Source organism: Schistocerca cancellata, chromosome 10, assembly GCF_023864275.1.
Source record: "Schistocerca cancellata isolate TAMUIC-IGC-003103 chromosome 10, iqSchCanc2.1, whole genome shotgun sequence".
NCBI lineage: Eukaryota > Metazoa > Arthropoda > Insecta > Orthoptera > Acrididae > Schistocerca > Schistocerca cancellata.
Window position 1 is genome coordinate 10,980,305 of NC_064635.1, and position 15,816 is coordinate 10,996,120.

At 45.9% G+C, this 15,816-nt stretch overlaps 1 protein-coding gene across 1 annotated transcript in view; it reads right to left on the minus strand.

Annotated features, from left to right (window-relative positions):
- LOC126106459 (uncharacterized) overlaps window positions 1–6,053 on the minus strand; it is a 161,924-nt gene extending 155,871 nt beyond the window's left edge. Inside the window, exon 1 of the mRNA XM_049912746.1 lies at window positions 5,349–6,053. The gene's annotated coding sequence lies outside the window, so the exon portion shown is untranslated. The remainder of the gene's footprint in view (window positions 1–5,348) is intronic.
- Window positions 6,054–15,816: the final 9,763 nt, after the last annotated feature.

Consider the following 15,816-nt stretch of genomic DNA (forward strand, 5'->3'; position numbering starts at 1 on the left):
GGAGTCGATCTGCCGAGCGTAAACTCGCGCACGTGTGTGTGTGTGTGTGTGTGTGGTGGGGGAGGGAGGAGAAAGAAGGGGGAGGGAAGGAGGCAGGCAGAGAGAACGCAGGCGCCTCTTGCGGTCTAATGAGGGGAAGAAACCAAGTTAAGATCTGACGCCCGATAGTTATGCAAGCCGCGCAACGCGCAGTAAGAAGCCTGCAATTCCGTGTCTAAATGGTCCGCTAATCTTCGACACGGAAAATAATAAAAGAAACCACACACCTACTGGCGACAAAAACTTCGCCTTTTTAAGCGAGTCGTCCGCTGTAGCTCACACTTCGCAAAGGTGGTCGTTTACTTACACATCTTCATCTCAGGAAGTGCTCCGCGAATTATACGCTAATCCGACATTATCAAGATCTGCCCCCGTCGGATTGCTAACGAGGGCGTGTGCGGGCCTGTATTCTCCGAACAAAAGTGTTTATGTGCACGCTTATTATCTGGATACGTAAATCTGGGTAATCCGACGGAGGTTCGAAACTCACTTTCTCGGGTACTGGATCAGTATCTCGAATTCAGGGAACACAACGGAACATTGCGTGACTTTATGACGCTCCTTTCCATGTAATAGTAAAGAATTGGAAAAAAGTAACTTTAAATGAGAAAGTCGTACATGTTGAGCAATGTAGCATGGCCCAGGTCCATACAGGACTTAAATTTTGCGTGAGAACGTGATAAAACAGAGCCAGCAAAGGACGGGGAAAACCACTTGAGCGGATGAATAGCGTCTTGAAAAGAGTTATAAGACTGTTGCGAACAACAGTAAAAGAAGGATAATGGAATGCAGTAGAATCAAGGCAGACGATGCTGAGAGGAATTAGTTTAGAAAATGAGGCACCTCTGAGGGTAGTAGATGAATTTTACTATTTGGCAACTAAATAACTGCCGAAGCAAAGATGCAAAGTATGGATTGTCTACAACAATAAAAACGTTTCTGAGGAAGAGAAATGTATAATCGAACGTAAATTTAAGTGCTAGGAAGTTTTTTTTCTAGGGATATTTGCCTGGTAGACCAACGCTTGACAACAATAATTTGGTTAAAATAGATGAAGATTCTCATAGATATTAGACAGGATAGAGCAGTGTGGATGGAGAGCTCCATAAAACCAGTCCTGGAACTGAAGACCAGAGCAACAACGTTAAACTGGATGGCGAGAGTGTGGCAGAAACGAGGGTAAAATCGTGTGCGACCGAAGGAAGTTAATCTGGACGTTTAATATTCTCAGTACACACAAACAACGTTATCTGCATCTGCGTACTGGATTAGGAGCATTATACGAATGTTTGCCAAAAGTGCTACGGGATATGAGTAATTACCGTCACTGGACGGTCTTGAGGAAATGTATAAAGATCAGGACAAAGTGTTTACTTGGAGCGATGACTGGCATCTCATCGTGAATATGAATAAACGGATAACAGTGCCCTACAGCCGAGAGAAAAAAAGAAGCCGATAGTATCGCATTATGAGATCAGAAGACCACATTGCGTCAATCAATTCTTTAGAGGCAGCACTAAGAAACGAAATGAGACAAAATGATTAACAGGGAAGCAGAAGGAATGGCTTGGAAATAATCTAAGGTTTTTGAGAAAATATAGTGCAGTTCTAATTCGGTCAACGTCACGTTTTTGCGACCCAAATAACAGAACTCATTTTTTTCATCTAATTTTCTCAGCATCGCCTGATTCAATTAGCGTGCATTTCAATACAGTTGTTTTACTTTGACAGATGTTTGTCTTCTTACCCCGTACCTTGTTTGTTATTCGAGAGTAATGTACAGTGAGTGTAGTCTCTTTTTAGCGGTTACGCTCTATAAACATACGGTGTGGCGGTTTTCTATCGGAAGGTGATGACTGTATCAGCTTTCCGGTCTCAAAAATGAAAACCTCAGTGCAGGCGTAACGATGTAATCGGACTAGCGCAGTGACAGCCCACTTTACACGCGCCACGTAATCCGCTGTTGGGGGAGTGAAACGATTTCCTTTCCTTTTTTCCTTCCTTATTCTTTTTTTTTCTGCCGCCGCTACAATACCGAACAGTTCATTAGAGGTTCGGTCTGCCTTATCAGATAGGGGGGAGGGGGTTGAGAGAGGGGGGAGAGGGAGGGAGGGGTGAGAGAGAGAGAGAGAGAGAGAGAGAGAGAGAGAGAGAGAGAGAGAGGAAATTGAAAAACCCGTGAGCGGAGAGGGAGGGTGAGGGGTGGGAGGTGCAGAATTAGCGCCACCACTAATCGACTTCGCCGTCCTCAATTAATTAGCACTTAACGCGCGCCTGAATGTTCGATTAGTGGTTTTGTGCGCACCCTCGCGCTTCTCCAAAGTGGCTACACAGAATGGCCAACTGCGCGAAGCACATGTTTAAAAAAAAATGAAAGAACGGAAGAAAGGGAAAGGGAGGGTACGAGACGTGAAGCTTTGTCGTATTTCGCTCTGTTTAGGTCGCTTAATTTTCTCCTCTCACCGGTGAATGAACTGTCCGGGGGGGGGGGGGGGAGGGGAAGGGGGGCAGAAGTGCAGAAGTGCGCGCGCGCTCACACACACACACACACACACACACACACACACACACGGTGGAATAATGGCGAGTGTTTCCGTTCAGAATTAATTTAAACTGTGGGCGCGCCTCCCACTTAGTTATGCGAGTGGGCGTCGGAACTGTGGCACACGACCACCGCTGCCGGCGGGGGAGGAACAATTAGCTAAAAACTTGTCACGACGGGCGCAGTAGCTTTTTTTGTCGTTCGCTGACATTGTTCCCGTCAAATGAAACACAACAGGGGGGGGGGGGTTAAAAAAAGAGCCAAGCAGGTAGGTATAAGCAAGGGAGTGCCTACTGTTACACCAGCGGCTGTAATCGCTTTCACGTAGAGGAGACGGATCGCCGGCGATGGAAGGCACCGTGTTAAGAGGCGGACGTTTAAATTTCTACCTGTGCGAAGGCAGGATTTTATGTCTACAGTGGTCTGATGCATGGCGGTAAACAGAGCTGTCGTTCACACCTGTTCTCTGTGAATCACAGAGAAGTACGTGGCGGAGGGTGCTACTGTTCCATATGCTGTGGTTCCTTTCCATTTCGCTCGTGTTAATAAGAATTGGAAATCTATTCGCTTTCAACAGTTTTCAAGTTCGGTGTAGAAGAGGCTGTGTAAACGGCAAGATTTCAATTACCCATTGAATATCGTCGAAAACACAAGTGTTTGGCTCTACAAATCTTGCTCACGGAATCTGAATGCTATACAATTTATAGCAACACGTAGTTCGCTGTTTTCGTCTGACCACTGCCCAGCGTCAGAATTTGTATTGGCGAGTTGCGGCGCTGAGATTTTGCACCAACAGTTCCGACTTCGCCACTTTCACACGTGTTTCTTGGCTGACTCCTGTCGCTGGGAATAATACCCGTAACAGAGAAACCGAAAGTAAGCGATCACAAGATTAGTGGAGAACGTGTCGACCACATCATACCGTTCAAATGTTTACGGGTTATACGACATGGAATTGGATGATCACGAACAATCTGCAGCGTGGACGACGACTGGCTGACATAAGACTTCTTAGAACAATCGGGAGAGTACAGTAAGGGAGAAACGCGGTAGAAGACGCTAGTGGCTAGTGCACTGTTGCGACGTTTCGAGTCCTCAGTTAAACGTGACGTAAGAGACCGAACGATTTCAAAGGCGTGCTGCTGGGGACGTAACGGGTCGACATGACTAATACGAGAAGTGTGACACAAATTCCAGGGGAACTTCAGTGTAGCCAAAGGCGAAGTAGTTGTCGTGAAACCTTGTTGCGTGAACTTGCGGAACCTGCTGTACTCGAAGAAAACTGTGCTGTCAGCGCACACAAGCATCTCGAGAACCAGACGACTGAGACTGATGCAAACTGGCAATAGGGCTGAAATTCGCCAGTACTGGTAACGAATACTCCCCGCCACCGTAGATGTTTCCGACGTCAACGTGAAACAAAACGCGTTACTTTTATCTGCTGTACGACGTGTTAACTGCGTATAATTCGGTTGTTAACATATTTGCAAGTGCTTCATCGTAAAAGCATTGTGCCTCGAGGAAAGTTTTTTTTTTTTTTTTTTTTTTTTTTTTTTTTTTTTTTTTTTTTTTTTTAAGACAGTCTCATTGTCTATCCAGAACGAATTTCCTTTACACTCTTTCAGCCTTAGCGCACACATTATCATCGCAGCGATCTGTGGGCACGAATACCATCAATCTCTTACTTTTTCCTCAGTGAAGTGTTAGCTTACAGGTGGAAACATTTGCGCAAGGATGCGGCGAAATTTTCACGGCTATCGGTTCGCACTAATTGGGCTTGCGACAGACGTGCGACGAACAAAGAAACCGTTCTATGCATTCCGCAATCGAGTTGTCACGGCCGAACGGGGGAACTTCCGACGGGCCGAGTGATGAAGGGGGGGGGGGGCGGGGGGAAATCACTGTGTGTCCCCTCTCGTCACAAAACGTTAAATGGCTGCAGTGAAATGTAATCGAGTAGCTTAACTGCCGGAATATGCTACGCGTCACCGGAGCTATGCCCAGGTATGACTGCGGAATTGACTCGATAATTGGACGCCAATTAATAAGTAACGGGAGGGGGGAAGAATCGAGCGAGCAATGTTAGGTAAGTGATGGGTTTTCCTGCGGAGCGGCGAGCAGTAGAAGAATGAGATTAGTTTGAAAGCGGGCGAGCCGCGTAGCGCTCTCCTCCGTTTACTGCCGCTTTGTCGTCTATTAGGGAGAGATCGTTACGGCGAATCGCCGCCAGACAGATGGTCTCGCGCGGGCGCGGAGAAAGAGCGGTCGACCAGAAGCAATATAATTAAAAGGGGGAGGGAACAAAAGAGAAGGAGAGGGCGGAGAAAAGAGGAAGAGGTCGTGCGTAACTGGTTTTGCGGTCCGCTCGGCGCGATAGCTAATAGCTAATAGCTAGAGCTAGCTGGCTCGCCGGCGTGCCGAGTTGGCGACCGTGACAAACAATGGCGTCAGAAAATAAGAGCAGCTTCGCGCGTCGCGCGGCTGACAGCAGGGAAATTAAGTGCGGGCGAACTGGCGCCGAGGATCGCCCGCACAGATTTCCGCTGCGTGTGCGCGCACGCACGCACGCACGCACGGACATGAGAGGCGAACGGCCGCTGGGCTCCGAAAATGAGGTCGCCCGTTCGGCCGCGGCAGAATGGAGACTAGCGGTGGAAAAAATAAAAGGTCGCATTGCTCTCCCGCAAGCGTTTCAGCACACCCACAGCACTCTGTTTCGGCACTAACTCGACACTACTGTGAAAAAAAACACTACACGCGCACTCACCTTTTTCGTGGAGGCTCGCTGCGAGGAGAGCGATGACTGTGTACGTATGTATATCCCAGGCGGTACGTGTGTGTGGGTACAAAGTTCCCAGAAGCAACGGCAAACGGAACCGTTATTTGTCACCCACTTGTCTCGCCCAGCATCTGTCGTCACGGGGGATACGAGACTGTACAACACACCGGTCAGTGTAATTTTTTTTTATCGCACTGTGGATTGCTCGCCAGCGAGCTCGGGAAATTCCAACACAGTCGACACTACACTGTCCTTTTTTTTTTTTTTTGTTCGACGACCACTGTAACTTCACTTGTTAGCACTTGTCTTTCACTGTTCACTTCCAGCTGTGATGCACTTTGCACGTCGGTCGCGCACAATACCAGCCAGCCACGTTGCTGTCGCGTTCACTGAAGCGCGGCCGGGGCGCCAGCACTTGTGGCGATAAAGGCGAGCGCGCGCGCACACACACACACACACACACTGACGTCGCACCGATATACGGTGATAGCGGCAGGGGTCCCCTTCCTGCTCCGGACAGGGGCCACACGGCGCGGCTGGCGAAGTCCTTGCTCGCCCGCGAGACGGAGATAACGAGCTGCTGGCGACTCGTCCTACGTGCCGCGTCTCGCAGTCGGCTCCGCGCACGCCAGACGCTGCTCCGCGCACACACACAGTGGACACAACACACACACGCACGGACACGTCCTTCCGCCTCGGCGGGCAGCGACTGACTGACTCCTCTCAGAGGGCGAGCGCCCGTCCCTCCCCCTCGCTCGCCCCTCCACTCGTCGCCCCCACCGCTTTCCCCCTCCACCGCCCCGCCGCCAACAGCCGAGCATCAGCATCCGACGGCCGCCGACGCGAAAACCGAGTGACAGGCATCGAGCGCCTCTGGCGGCAGATCGCCGCAACTGCGGCGCCAGACTCCTCTCTCTCTCTCTCTCTCTCTCTCTCTCCCTCTCTCTCTCTCTCTCTCTCTCTCTCTCTCTACCCTCCTTGTCATTCCCTCATTTCCTCCGCCGCTCCGTCTCACTCTTCGGCCCCTTCCTCACTCTCTGCCCGCTGTCCCCCTCCCCGCGGCGTCTTCTCTATAAGGGCTTTTTGACGCGGCGAGGTTTCCTGGCTGCGCCGCTGGCGAAACAGCTGATAACCGCCGCCGGCCGCCGAGGTGTCAGCGGCATTCAACGCCTGTCGCGCAGCGGTCGGATGGGGGGGGGGAGGGGGGGGTGGCGGAAGAAGAGCGGCGGCGGGAGGGTGAAGAGGGGCTCCCCGCGAGTAATACGTCACACGACAAGCGAGCAGCGGCGCGCCGCGGTAAACCAGGGACAGGACTTCCCGGCCGCTACCGGGCTTTCCGCTCCCCGTTCCCCGAAGCAAGTGCAGCTCGCAGCCGCATCTGTTCCGTCCTCCTAATAGCTCCCGGCGTTCCTGGAAACCACCGCCAGCGAATACGCGCATTAAACGCTCCCGCGAAACTACTGTGCTCTGCGCGTTCCGTTTTCTACGCATTCTAATCGTTGAGTAAAGTTGACTGGTGTGCTCTTTGGCCGAGCATTACATTTTTTATACAAATATAGCGACGTTATACAAAATAAACACAAATAAAACAAAAGTATTGGCACTAGGAGGAAATAAGGAAATAAAAATTATGCTGAATGGAGAAACACTAAAACAGGTGCAAACAAGGATAGCAATGGCAAAAGAGGCGTTTTATAAGAAAAGAAGAATTTTCTGCAACGGTCTGGACAGAGAACTCAGAAAGAGACTGATAAAATGTCTTGTATGGAGTGTTCTATATGGCGCTGAAACATGGACTATGAGGAAAAAAGACAGAGAAAGGCTGGAGGCTTTTGAGATCTGGACATGGCAGAAGATGGAAAGAATAAGTTGGATGGACAGAGTAAAAAATGAAGAGGTACTGAGAAGAGTGGGAGAGAAGAGACAGTGAATAGATGTAATAAAGAGAAGAAAAAGAAATTGGATTGGGCATATATTAAGAAAGAAAAAAACTGTTTTAGAAGGTTATGTAGAAGGGGAAAGGAAGCGAGGAAGGAAGAGATTCCAGATATTAGATGACATGATGGACGGTACAGCATACAGCAGCCTTAAGAAGGAAGCAATGGATCGCAGAAAATGGAGAAGCAAAGGACCTGCTAATATAGCAGATAACTGATGATGATGATATAAAATACTATCTATTCCTTTTTCTATGTACCCAGATATGTTTCGACACCTGTGTTTCATTTTCTGTGGATTTCGATTTTACAGTATCGTACAAACGTCATGATTGTTTTTCTATTTCAGACCTGAAAACTATAATGTGTACATTTCGTTTAATTTGTTTCTACTGCTTACCTGGAAATTCATTATTTGTGAAAACGAATTTCTACATTTCGGCTTCCTTTTATACTTAACGCTGTGACACGGTGTCATCTTGCAAAGTAGTCGTAAAGAACTGGATTATTCTTGAGAATACCCTCTTGTGGGTCGCGATTGTGTATGTCACTATAATTAAGTTTTTCGTCCACTTTAGCATCTGTGGTGTGTTTTCGTACTCTACTGTGGTTGTATATGCTGTTTACAGCATCCTTTTTTTCTTTTTATTTATTACTACGCTCTCACCAGCTCTCATAGGACGTTACAATAAAACGCGATATGAACAACTACTTACGTCGCAATACTCCTACAGAGGTACTTCGCTACTGGCGCCGCTCTCACCAAACAAAGACCAACATTAATTCGCAAACACAGATAAACATAGACAGCATCTTCCAATCACAACAAGAAGATTTATATTTTTAGTTATGCCAGTATGCCGTTCTGCCTTTACCCCATCTTCAATTGGTGACAGAAGACATACCATACAACCTACAAATACTTCATCTGGCCAACAAAGATAAAATAATGCACAAATTGAATTCTGTTCTCACAAACGTGCATCCCAAATATGACTTTCTAAATAACGAAAAGGATTTACCCATCGAAATGTTTCTTATAAACTTCCATAACTGACTGACACAACCAAACGCTAAACACAGGCCTGAAAAAAACCTAATATTAGCAATAAATTTCTGTTGTCATATCTAACGTGTATAGTAACTTCGCATGATGTAAGTCAATTTTTCTTCACTTATTCATTCTTAATGTCATTCCAGTGAGTCAAATTTATTAACTGTGAGTAAAATAGAAGAAATTAACTCCTTTATATAACATGTTCTGTAATACTGAATGTAGTTCAAGTTAACCAGTTCCTGTTGCACAGTACATTGTGTACTAAGCCATTTTAAGTTTTAGTCATTCGGAAGGTTAAATTTAAAATATTTAATGTATGCACTGACTTCAGCAGTACCTTCAAAACTTGTAAGTAAAGCGTTGATTGTAGACTAACAAACATGGCAGACGCTGCACTGTTTTTGTGCCACGGAAATTGGGAACAGCCAGGGGCAGAACAGATGACGAGTGCGTTTAGCGAGTAACGTATTGTAGACCTACAACTCGCCAGCTGTGATAGTTACACGAAATTGTCGTTTCGCACAGAGTAACTGCAATACACGAATTATAGTCAACGTTTTTAACGATGTGCTAATTGCAGATTTAAAAATGTATTACACATATTGATAGAAACGAAAGTACGTAAACAAGGTAGCTGGACCCTGAATTTAAGTAAGGCGAGTAACGCGTTTTATCAGCATACTTACAAGAGTTCCCTTGTCAGTGGCATTTGGAACCATTTCTTAGCGAGATGTGTATTTTATTTTTTCTGCATAATTTTCTCCAAGCACTCTAGAATTCGTTTAAATATTAGAGACAAGTATAAAAGCAGACAGTTTGCAGCACAATATCACACACATAGAAAACAAGTAAAAAAATTGCTTTAGTTCTTAAAATGACGTATCTTCAGGTTTTCCCGGTGTTATGAAAGTATTCCACGAGGCTGCGAAATATCATTCACATTGTTTTCATTAAATCAGAAATTAGTAATCATAAAAAATTTTAAATATCTAAGTGAAATACTACAAACATATACATAGGACAAGGTAGTTAACGTAGCAACGACAGGGAAAATGGAGGTGGTTTTTCAAGTAACAAAATACCTGTATAACAAGAAATCTGCTTCTATAATGCAACGTATTGCAATGGGAAATGGAAACTGAGAAATAATAAAGAAGTTTGTGAAAAAATAGAACGAGTATTAGGCACGATGAGGAAGAGAAGAGCAATATTCTATCGAAACCAAAACAGACTAAATAAACACAGAACAACAAAGGAATTTTTAACTTTCTTTTATAAAAACCAAGAAACATCGACGACGTGGATCAAAAAAATTAAACCAGCCCTGACGAAAACGGAAGTGACGGAGGAAGAAATGGGAGGAAAGTTCGGAGCAAAACTAAAGGTTCAAGGGATTCCAGGAGGAAACAAAGGAAAGGACATGGACAGAAGAGAGTAGAGAAAACTTAGGAAAAGAACAACGAACTAGTGGGAAGAGAGAAAGGAGGAAAAAAAGAAGACATTAGTTAATTCATGTGGTTCCTTACTTCACTTCCTTAGCAGGCCAAATCAGATAAAAAGTAATGACGACGACGACGGCGGCGACGACGACGACGACGACGACGCTGGTGGTGGTGGTGGTGGTGATAAAAAGGCGACTCTAGCAGTGTACGTTTTATATCCAGAAGACCACTGGTTTCTATGAAAAAAAAATGTTTTCGAGTCCTTTTTGCGGAACACTTTCTGTATGCTATGTTTATACGTTGTTCGAACTGGTTTCAGGTGTAAATTAGAAAAATTCAGCTGTAGAATTGCAACAATTGGAAAAAGGTTTAAGTTTTTTTCCTGAAACAAGAATTTCTCGTGTACTACAAGAAAACGAACAAATTATATTGATGTTCAAATCTTTGTAGATGGAAGTGTTGTATTCATTTTTGTTAAAAATTAGAATGAAATCATATTGTGTAGTAGACCGCGTCGTTATGAAACAGTAAACCAACTAAAATGCCGACGTTTCGACCGACTTTGCAGCGCACATCTTCAGGTCATCTAACTGCTGTGTTCTAGGGATGGTCGTCCCCTGGGTACTGTCTTACTTCGGTTTTCAGATGGCTGCCGGCGTCACATTCTTAGATGCCAATGGACAGTGCGAACTAAAGTTTGGTTTTTGACGGATGGCTGTGTGGGAGGCAATGGAATGTGCTGATCTTATAACTGAAAAGAAGAAAAATAAAATAAAATAAAAATACAAAGCAAACAATGTTTTGTGTACATTGCATTCTGGCATTTAGTATCGATACAGACAGCACTTCAGTGCATTTTCTGTAATGTCGCCTTGTTTCATCAGGTGATTTTGTTACTGACTTGAATGCGTACTCTCTACGATCATTTTCCTTTCTTTAACTGGCTCGAGAGTCACACAGACAAACAGAGAACTGTGCGCGGGCGGTCAGTATGTGGCTCCTAGATAAGATTGGAGGCCCCAATGTTGTCATGACAAATTGTCGATAAACCCTGTATATCAGCGCGCTTGAGTGTAAGCTTTTGTTTGTGGAGACGTGGGAGTATAAGAAACAAACAAAAGCTCAGTTAATGTACATACATACTGATTTCGGCGGTCCTCTTTGTCTATCACATTCGCTCTGTTTATCTGTAACCTTTTGTATACATATAACATGTAGATGGGGAATAATGGATAAACCAGCTGCTTGCAGTTTGTTCAGTTGCGTCCACAGTGTAGTGGGTAGCGTTGGACCTTCGTTGAGGCTGTTTGTGGGCAATGCAGTAGCCTATAGCAAGGCAGAAGTGCGACAATAGTGTAACGAGATGCGGGAACACCTCTAGCGGGGGACTCGAACACTGTTTGATAATATCGACTCCTTTCACTCTTCTGTACATCAATATCATGGTCGTAAACACGAAAGGGAGATGGCGCTACAGACTTACTCTGTAAGCCAAAGTGGCGCCATTTTAAGTAGCCCAAAACATTAGCAGACTACTAGTGCTTCTTGTTCATTATTTCTGTCGTGTGCGCGCAACAACTGTGTTAAATACTAAAAATTATATATGTTAGATGAATACCATAGTGTGAGGATGGCTATTTCGAACCTTTTTCTCTTCTTGGATGCGCATTTGGTCTACTAGTATGACACAGAGTGACGTCACGGGATAGTGACATCGCGGTGAACCACGGGGATATGAATGCGGTGAAGCTAATGCCTTGGGCTAGCTAATACGGCGGACGTCGGCCTCAGGTTTGTGACGTAATGCCACCTCCCCTCTCGTTTTACCTCCGCGACAAAATCGTGAAACGTGCGTCTGTTCTGTCCACGTCACAGTGATCACTCTCGCGCAATCTATGGAATACGACGAATGTAAACTGTAAAAAGGAGTCAAAATGACGTGTGACTCTTTCCATACAAACCAATATTTTACCGCTAGTTTCTTTTGTAACTGACAGACGATAAGTACGGCTGTTCAAGCCGGTGTAGGCTCTGTAATGGTGTGGGGCGTGTGCAGTTGGAGTGATATTGGCCGCCTGATACGTCACGATACGTCTCTGACAGGTGACACGTACGTAAGCATCCCGTCTGATCACCTGCATCCGTTCATGTCCATTGTGCATTCCGACGGACTTGGGCAATTCCAGCGGGACTATGCGACACCCCACACGTCCAGAATTTGCTACAGAGTGGCTCCAGGAATACCTTCCGAGTTTAAACACTTCCGCTGGCCACCAAACTCTCCAGATATGAACATTATTAAAAATATCTGGGGTGCCTTTCGACGTGCTGTTCAGAAGAGATCTCCACCGCCTCGTACTCTTACGGATTTATTAACAGCCCTACAGGATTCGTGGTGTCATTTCCCTCCAGCACTACTTCAGACACTAGTGGAGTCCATGCCACGTCGTGTTGCGCCACTTCTGCGTGCTCGCGGGAGCCCTACACGATATGAGGAAGGTGTACCAGTTTCTTTGGCTCCTCAGTGCAGTTCTCCTTTCATTACACTCAGGCATTCCGCCCTCCTTCACCCACGAGTCGCAACTGGAATCGGTCAACTCATACCACATGTGCCTGTAATAATTAATTTTTAATATCCGCAACTGAGCACTGTATTACATATTGCATACGGAAACACACATCACATTTGCAATACATCATCCAACTAAATTACTGCTACTAAACGGCTTGTAAGATATTGCCTCATGTATACAGGCTGTTACAAAAAGGTACGGCCAAACTTTCAGGAAACATTCCTCACACACAAATAAAGAAAAGATGCTATGTGGACATGTGTTCGGAAACACTTAATTTCCAATGTTCGAACTCATTTTAGTTTCGTCAGTATGTACTGTACTTCCTCGATTCACCGCCAGTTGGCCCAATTGAAGGAAGGTAATGTTGACTTCGGTGCTGGTGTTGACATGCGACTCATTCCTCTACACTACTTGCATCAAGCACATCAGTACGTAGCATCAACAGGTTAGTGTTCATCACGAACGTGGTTTTGCAGTCAGTACCATGTTTACAAATGCGGAGTTGGCAGATGCCCATTTGATGTACGGATTAGCGATGTATTTGAGGTCAATATTATGGAAATGGGAGAGGATGAAGATGAAGATGAAATGGGAGATATGATACTGCGTGAAGAGTTTGACAGACACTGAAAGATCTGAGTCGAAACAAGGCCCCGGGAGTAGAAAACATTCCATTAGAAGTACTGACAGCCTTGGGAGATCCAGTCCTGACAAAACTCTACCATCGGGTGGGACAGATGTATGAGACAGGCGAAATTCCCTCAGACTTCAAGAAGAATATAATTATTCCAATCCCAAAGAAAGTAGGTGTTGACAGATGTGAAAATTACCGAACTATCAGTTTAATAAGTCACAGCTGCAAAATACTAACGCGAATTCTTTACAGACGAATGGAAAAACTGGTAGAAGCCGACCTCGGGGAAGATCAGTTTGGATTCCGTAGAAATGTTGGAATACGTGAGGCAATACTGACCCTACGACTTACCTTAGAAGAAAGATTAAGGAAAGGCAAACCACCGTTTCTAGCATTTGTAGACTTAGAGAAAGCTTTTGACAATGTTGACTGGAATACTCTCTTTCAAATTCTGAAGGTGGCAGGGGTACAATACAGGGAGCGAAAGGCTATTTACAATTTCTACAGAAAGCAGATGGCAGTTATAAGAGTCGAGGGGCATGAAAGGAAAGCAGAGGCTGGGAAGGGAGTCAGACAGGGTTGTAGCCTATCCCTGATGTTATTCAATCTGTATATTGAGCAAGCACTAAAGGAAACAAAAGAAAATTTCGAAGTAGGCACTAAAATCCATGGAGAAGAAAAAAAAAATTTGAGGTTCACCGAAGACATTGTAATTCTGTCAGAGACAGCAAAGGACTTGGAAGAGCAGTTGAACAGAATGGACAGTGTCTTAAAAGGAGGGTATAAGACGAACATCAACAAAAGCAAAACGAGGATAAAGGAATGTAGTCGAATTAAGTCGGGTGATGCTGAGGGTATTAGATTAGGAAATGACACAAAGTAGTAAAGGAGGTTTGCTATTTAGGGAGCAAAATAACTGATGATGGTCGAAATAGAGAGGATATAAAATGTAGACTGGCAATGGCAAGGAAAGCGTTTCTCAAGAAGAGAAATTTGTTAACATCGAGTATTGATATAAGTGTCAGGCAGTCGTTTCTGAAAGTATATGTATGGAGTGTAGCCACGTATGGAAGTGAAACATGGACGATAAATAGTTTAGACAAGAAGAGAATAGAAGCTTTCGAAGTGTGGTGCTACAGATGAATGCTGAAGATTAGATGGGTAGATCACATAACTAATGAGGAGGTATTGAATAGAATTGGGGAGAAGAGGAGTTTGTGGCGCAACTTGACTAGAAGAAGGGATCGGTTGGTAGGACATGCTCTGAGGCATCAAGGGATCACGAATTTAGTCCTGGAGGGCAGCGCGGAGAGTAAAAATCGTAGAGGGAGACCGAGTGGTGAATACACTAAACAGATTCAGAAGGATGTAGGTCGCAGTAGGTACTGGGAGATGAAGCAGCTTGCACAGGATAGAGTAGCATGGGGAGCTGCATCAAACCAGTCTCTGGACTGAAGACCACAACAACAACAACAATGTATTCCGAATTAGTTGTACGGTTAGAACGAGATGGGGCTTCTTGGCGACGGTGTCTCGACAGCAGATCCTCTCCTCTGGCTGCGAACATCGGCCGCCGATGATCGATAGCTGGCGAACCGAGGCTAGAAGGCGGACGAAGCGGCACAAGTGCTCCAGCGAGGCGCCAGAGGGAAGCCCCCAACTGCTGCCGCCCGTCACGGAAGCGAGGGCCCACGTCTGCAGACCGCCGGCAACTGACCGCAGCATTGCTACATCTGCCGCCGTGCTAGCGTCGTTATTACACCAAAGAGACAAAGAAACTGGTACACCTGCCGAATTCAGTGTAGGGACGCCGCGAGCACACAGACTGATGTCTGAAGTAGTGCTGGAGGGAACTGACATCACGCACCCTGCAGGGCTGTCCGTAAATCCGCAAGACGCCGAGGGGGTGCAGGTCCCTCCTGAACAGCACGTCACGAGACGTCCCACATACGCTCAGTATTGTTCATGTCTGGAGAGTTTGGTGGCCAGCGGAAGGTATTCCTGGAGCCACTCTGTAGCAAATTCTGGACGTGTGGGGTGTCGCATTGTCCTCCTGGAATGCACAATGGACACGAATGTATGCAGGTGGTGAGACAGGATGCTTACTTATGTGTCACCTCTCAAAGTCTTATCTAGACGTATCAGGGGTACTATATCACTCCAACTGCGTATGCCCCACAACATTACAGATCCTCCACTAGCTCTAAAAGTCCCCTGGGGACATGCAGGGTCCGTGGATTCGTGAGGTTGTCTATATACCCGAACACTTCCATCCTCTCGATATAATTTCAGACGAGACTCGTCCGACCAGGCAACATGTTTCCAATCATCGACAGTCCAGTGTCGGTGTCGACGGGCCCAGGCGAGGCGTAAAGCTTTGTGTCGTGCAGTCATCAAGGGCACACGAGTGGGCCTTCGGCTGCAAAAGCCCAATCTGTGATGTCTCGTGGAATGTTTCGCAAGCTGACACTTCTTGATGACCCAGCACTGAAATCTGCAGCAATTTGCGGAAGGTTTGCACTTCTGTCACTGCGAACGATTCTCTTCAGTCGTCGTTGGTCCCGCTCTTGCAGGATCTTTTTCTGGTCGCAGCGACGTCAGATATTTGATGTTTTACCGGATTTGTGATATTCACAGTACACTCGTGAAATGGTCATACGGGAAATTCACGACTTCAATGCTACCTCGGAGCTGGTGTGTCCCATCGCTCGCGCGCCAACTAAAACACCACGTTCAAACTCACTTAAATCTTGATAAGCTGTTATTGTAGCTGCAGTAATCGGTCTAAGAACTGCGCGAGGTACTTACCT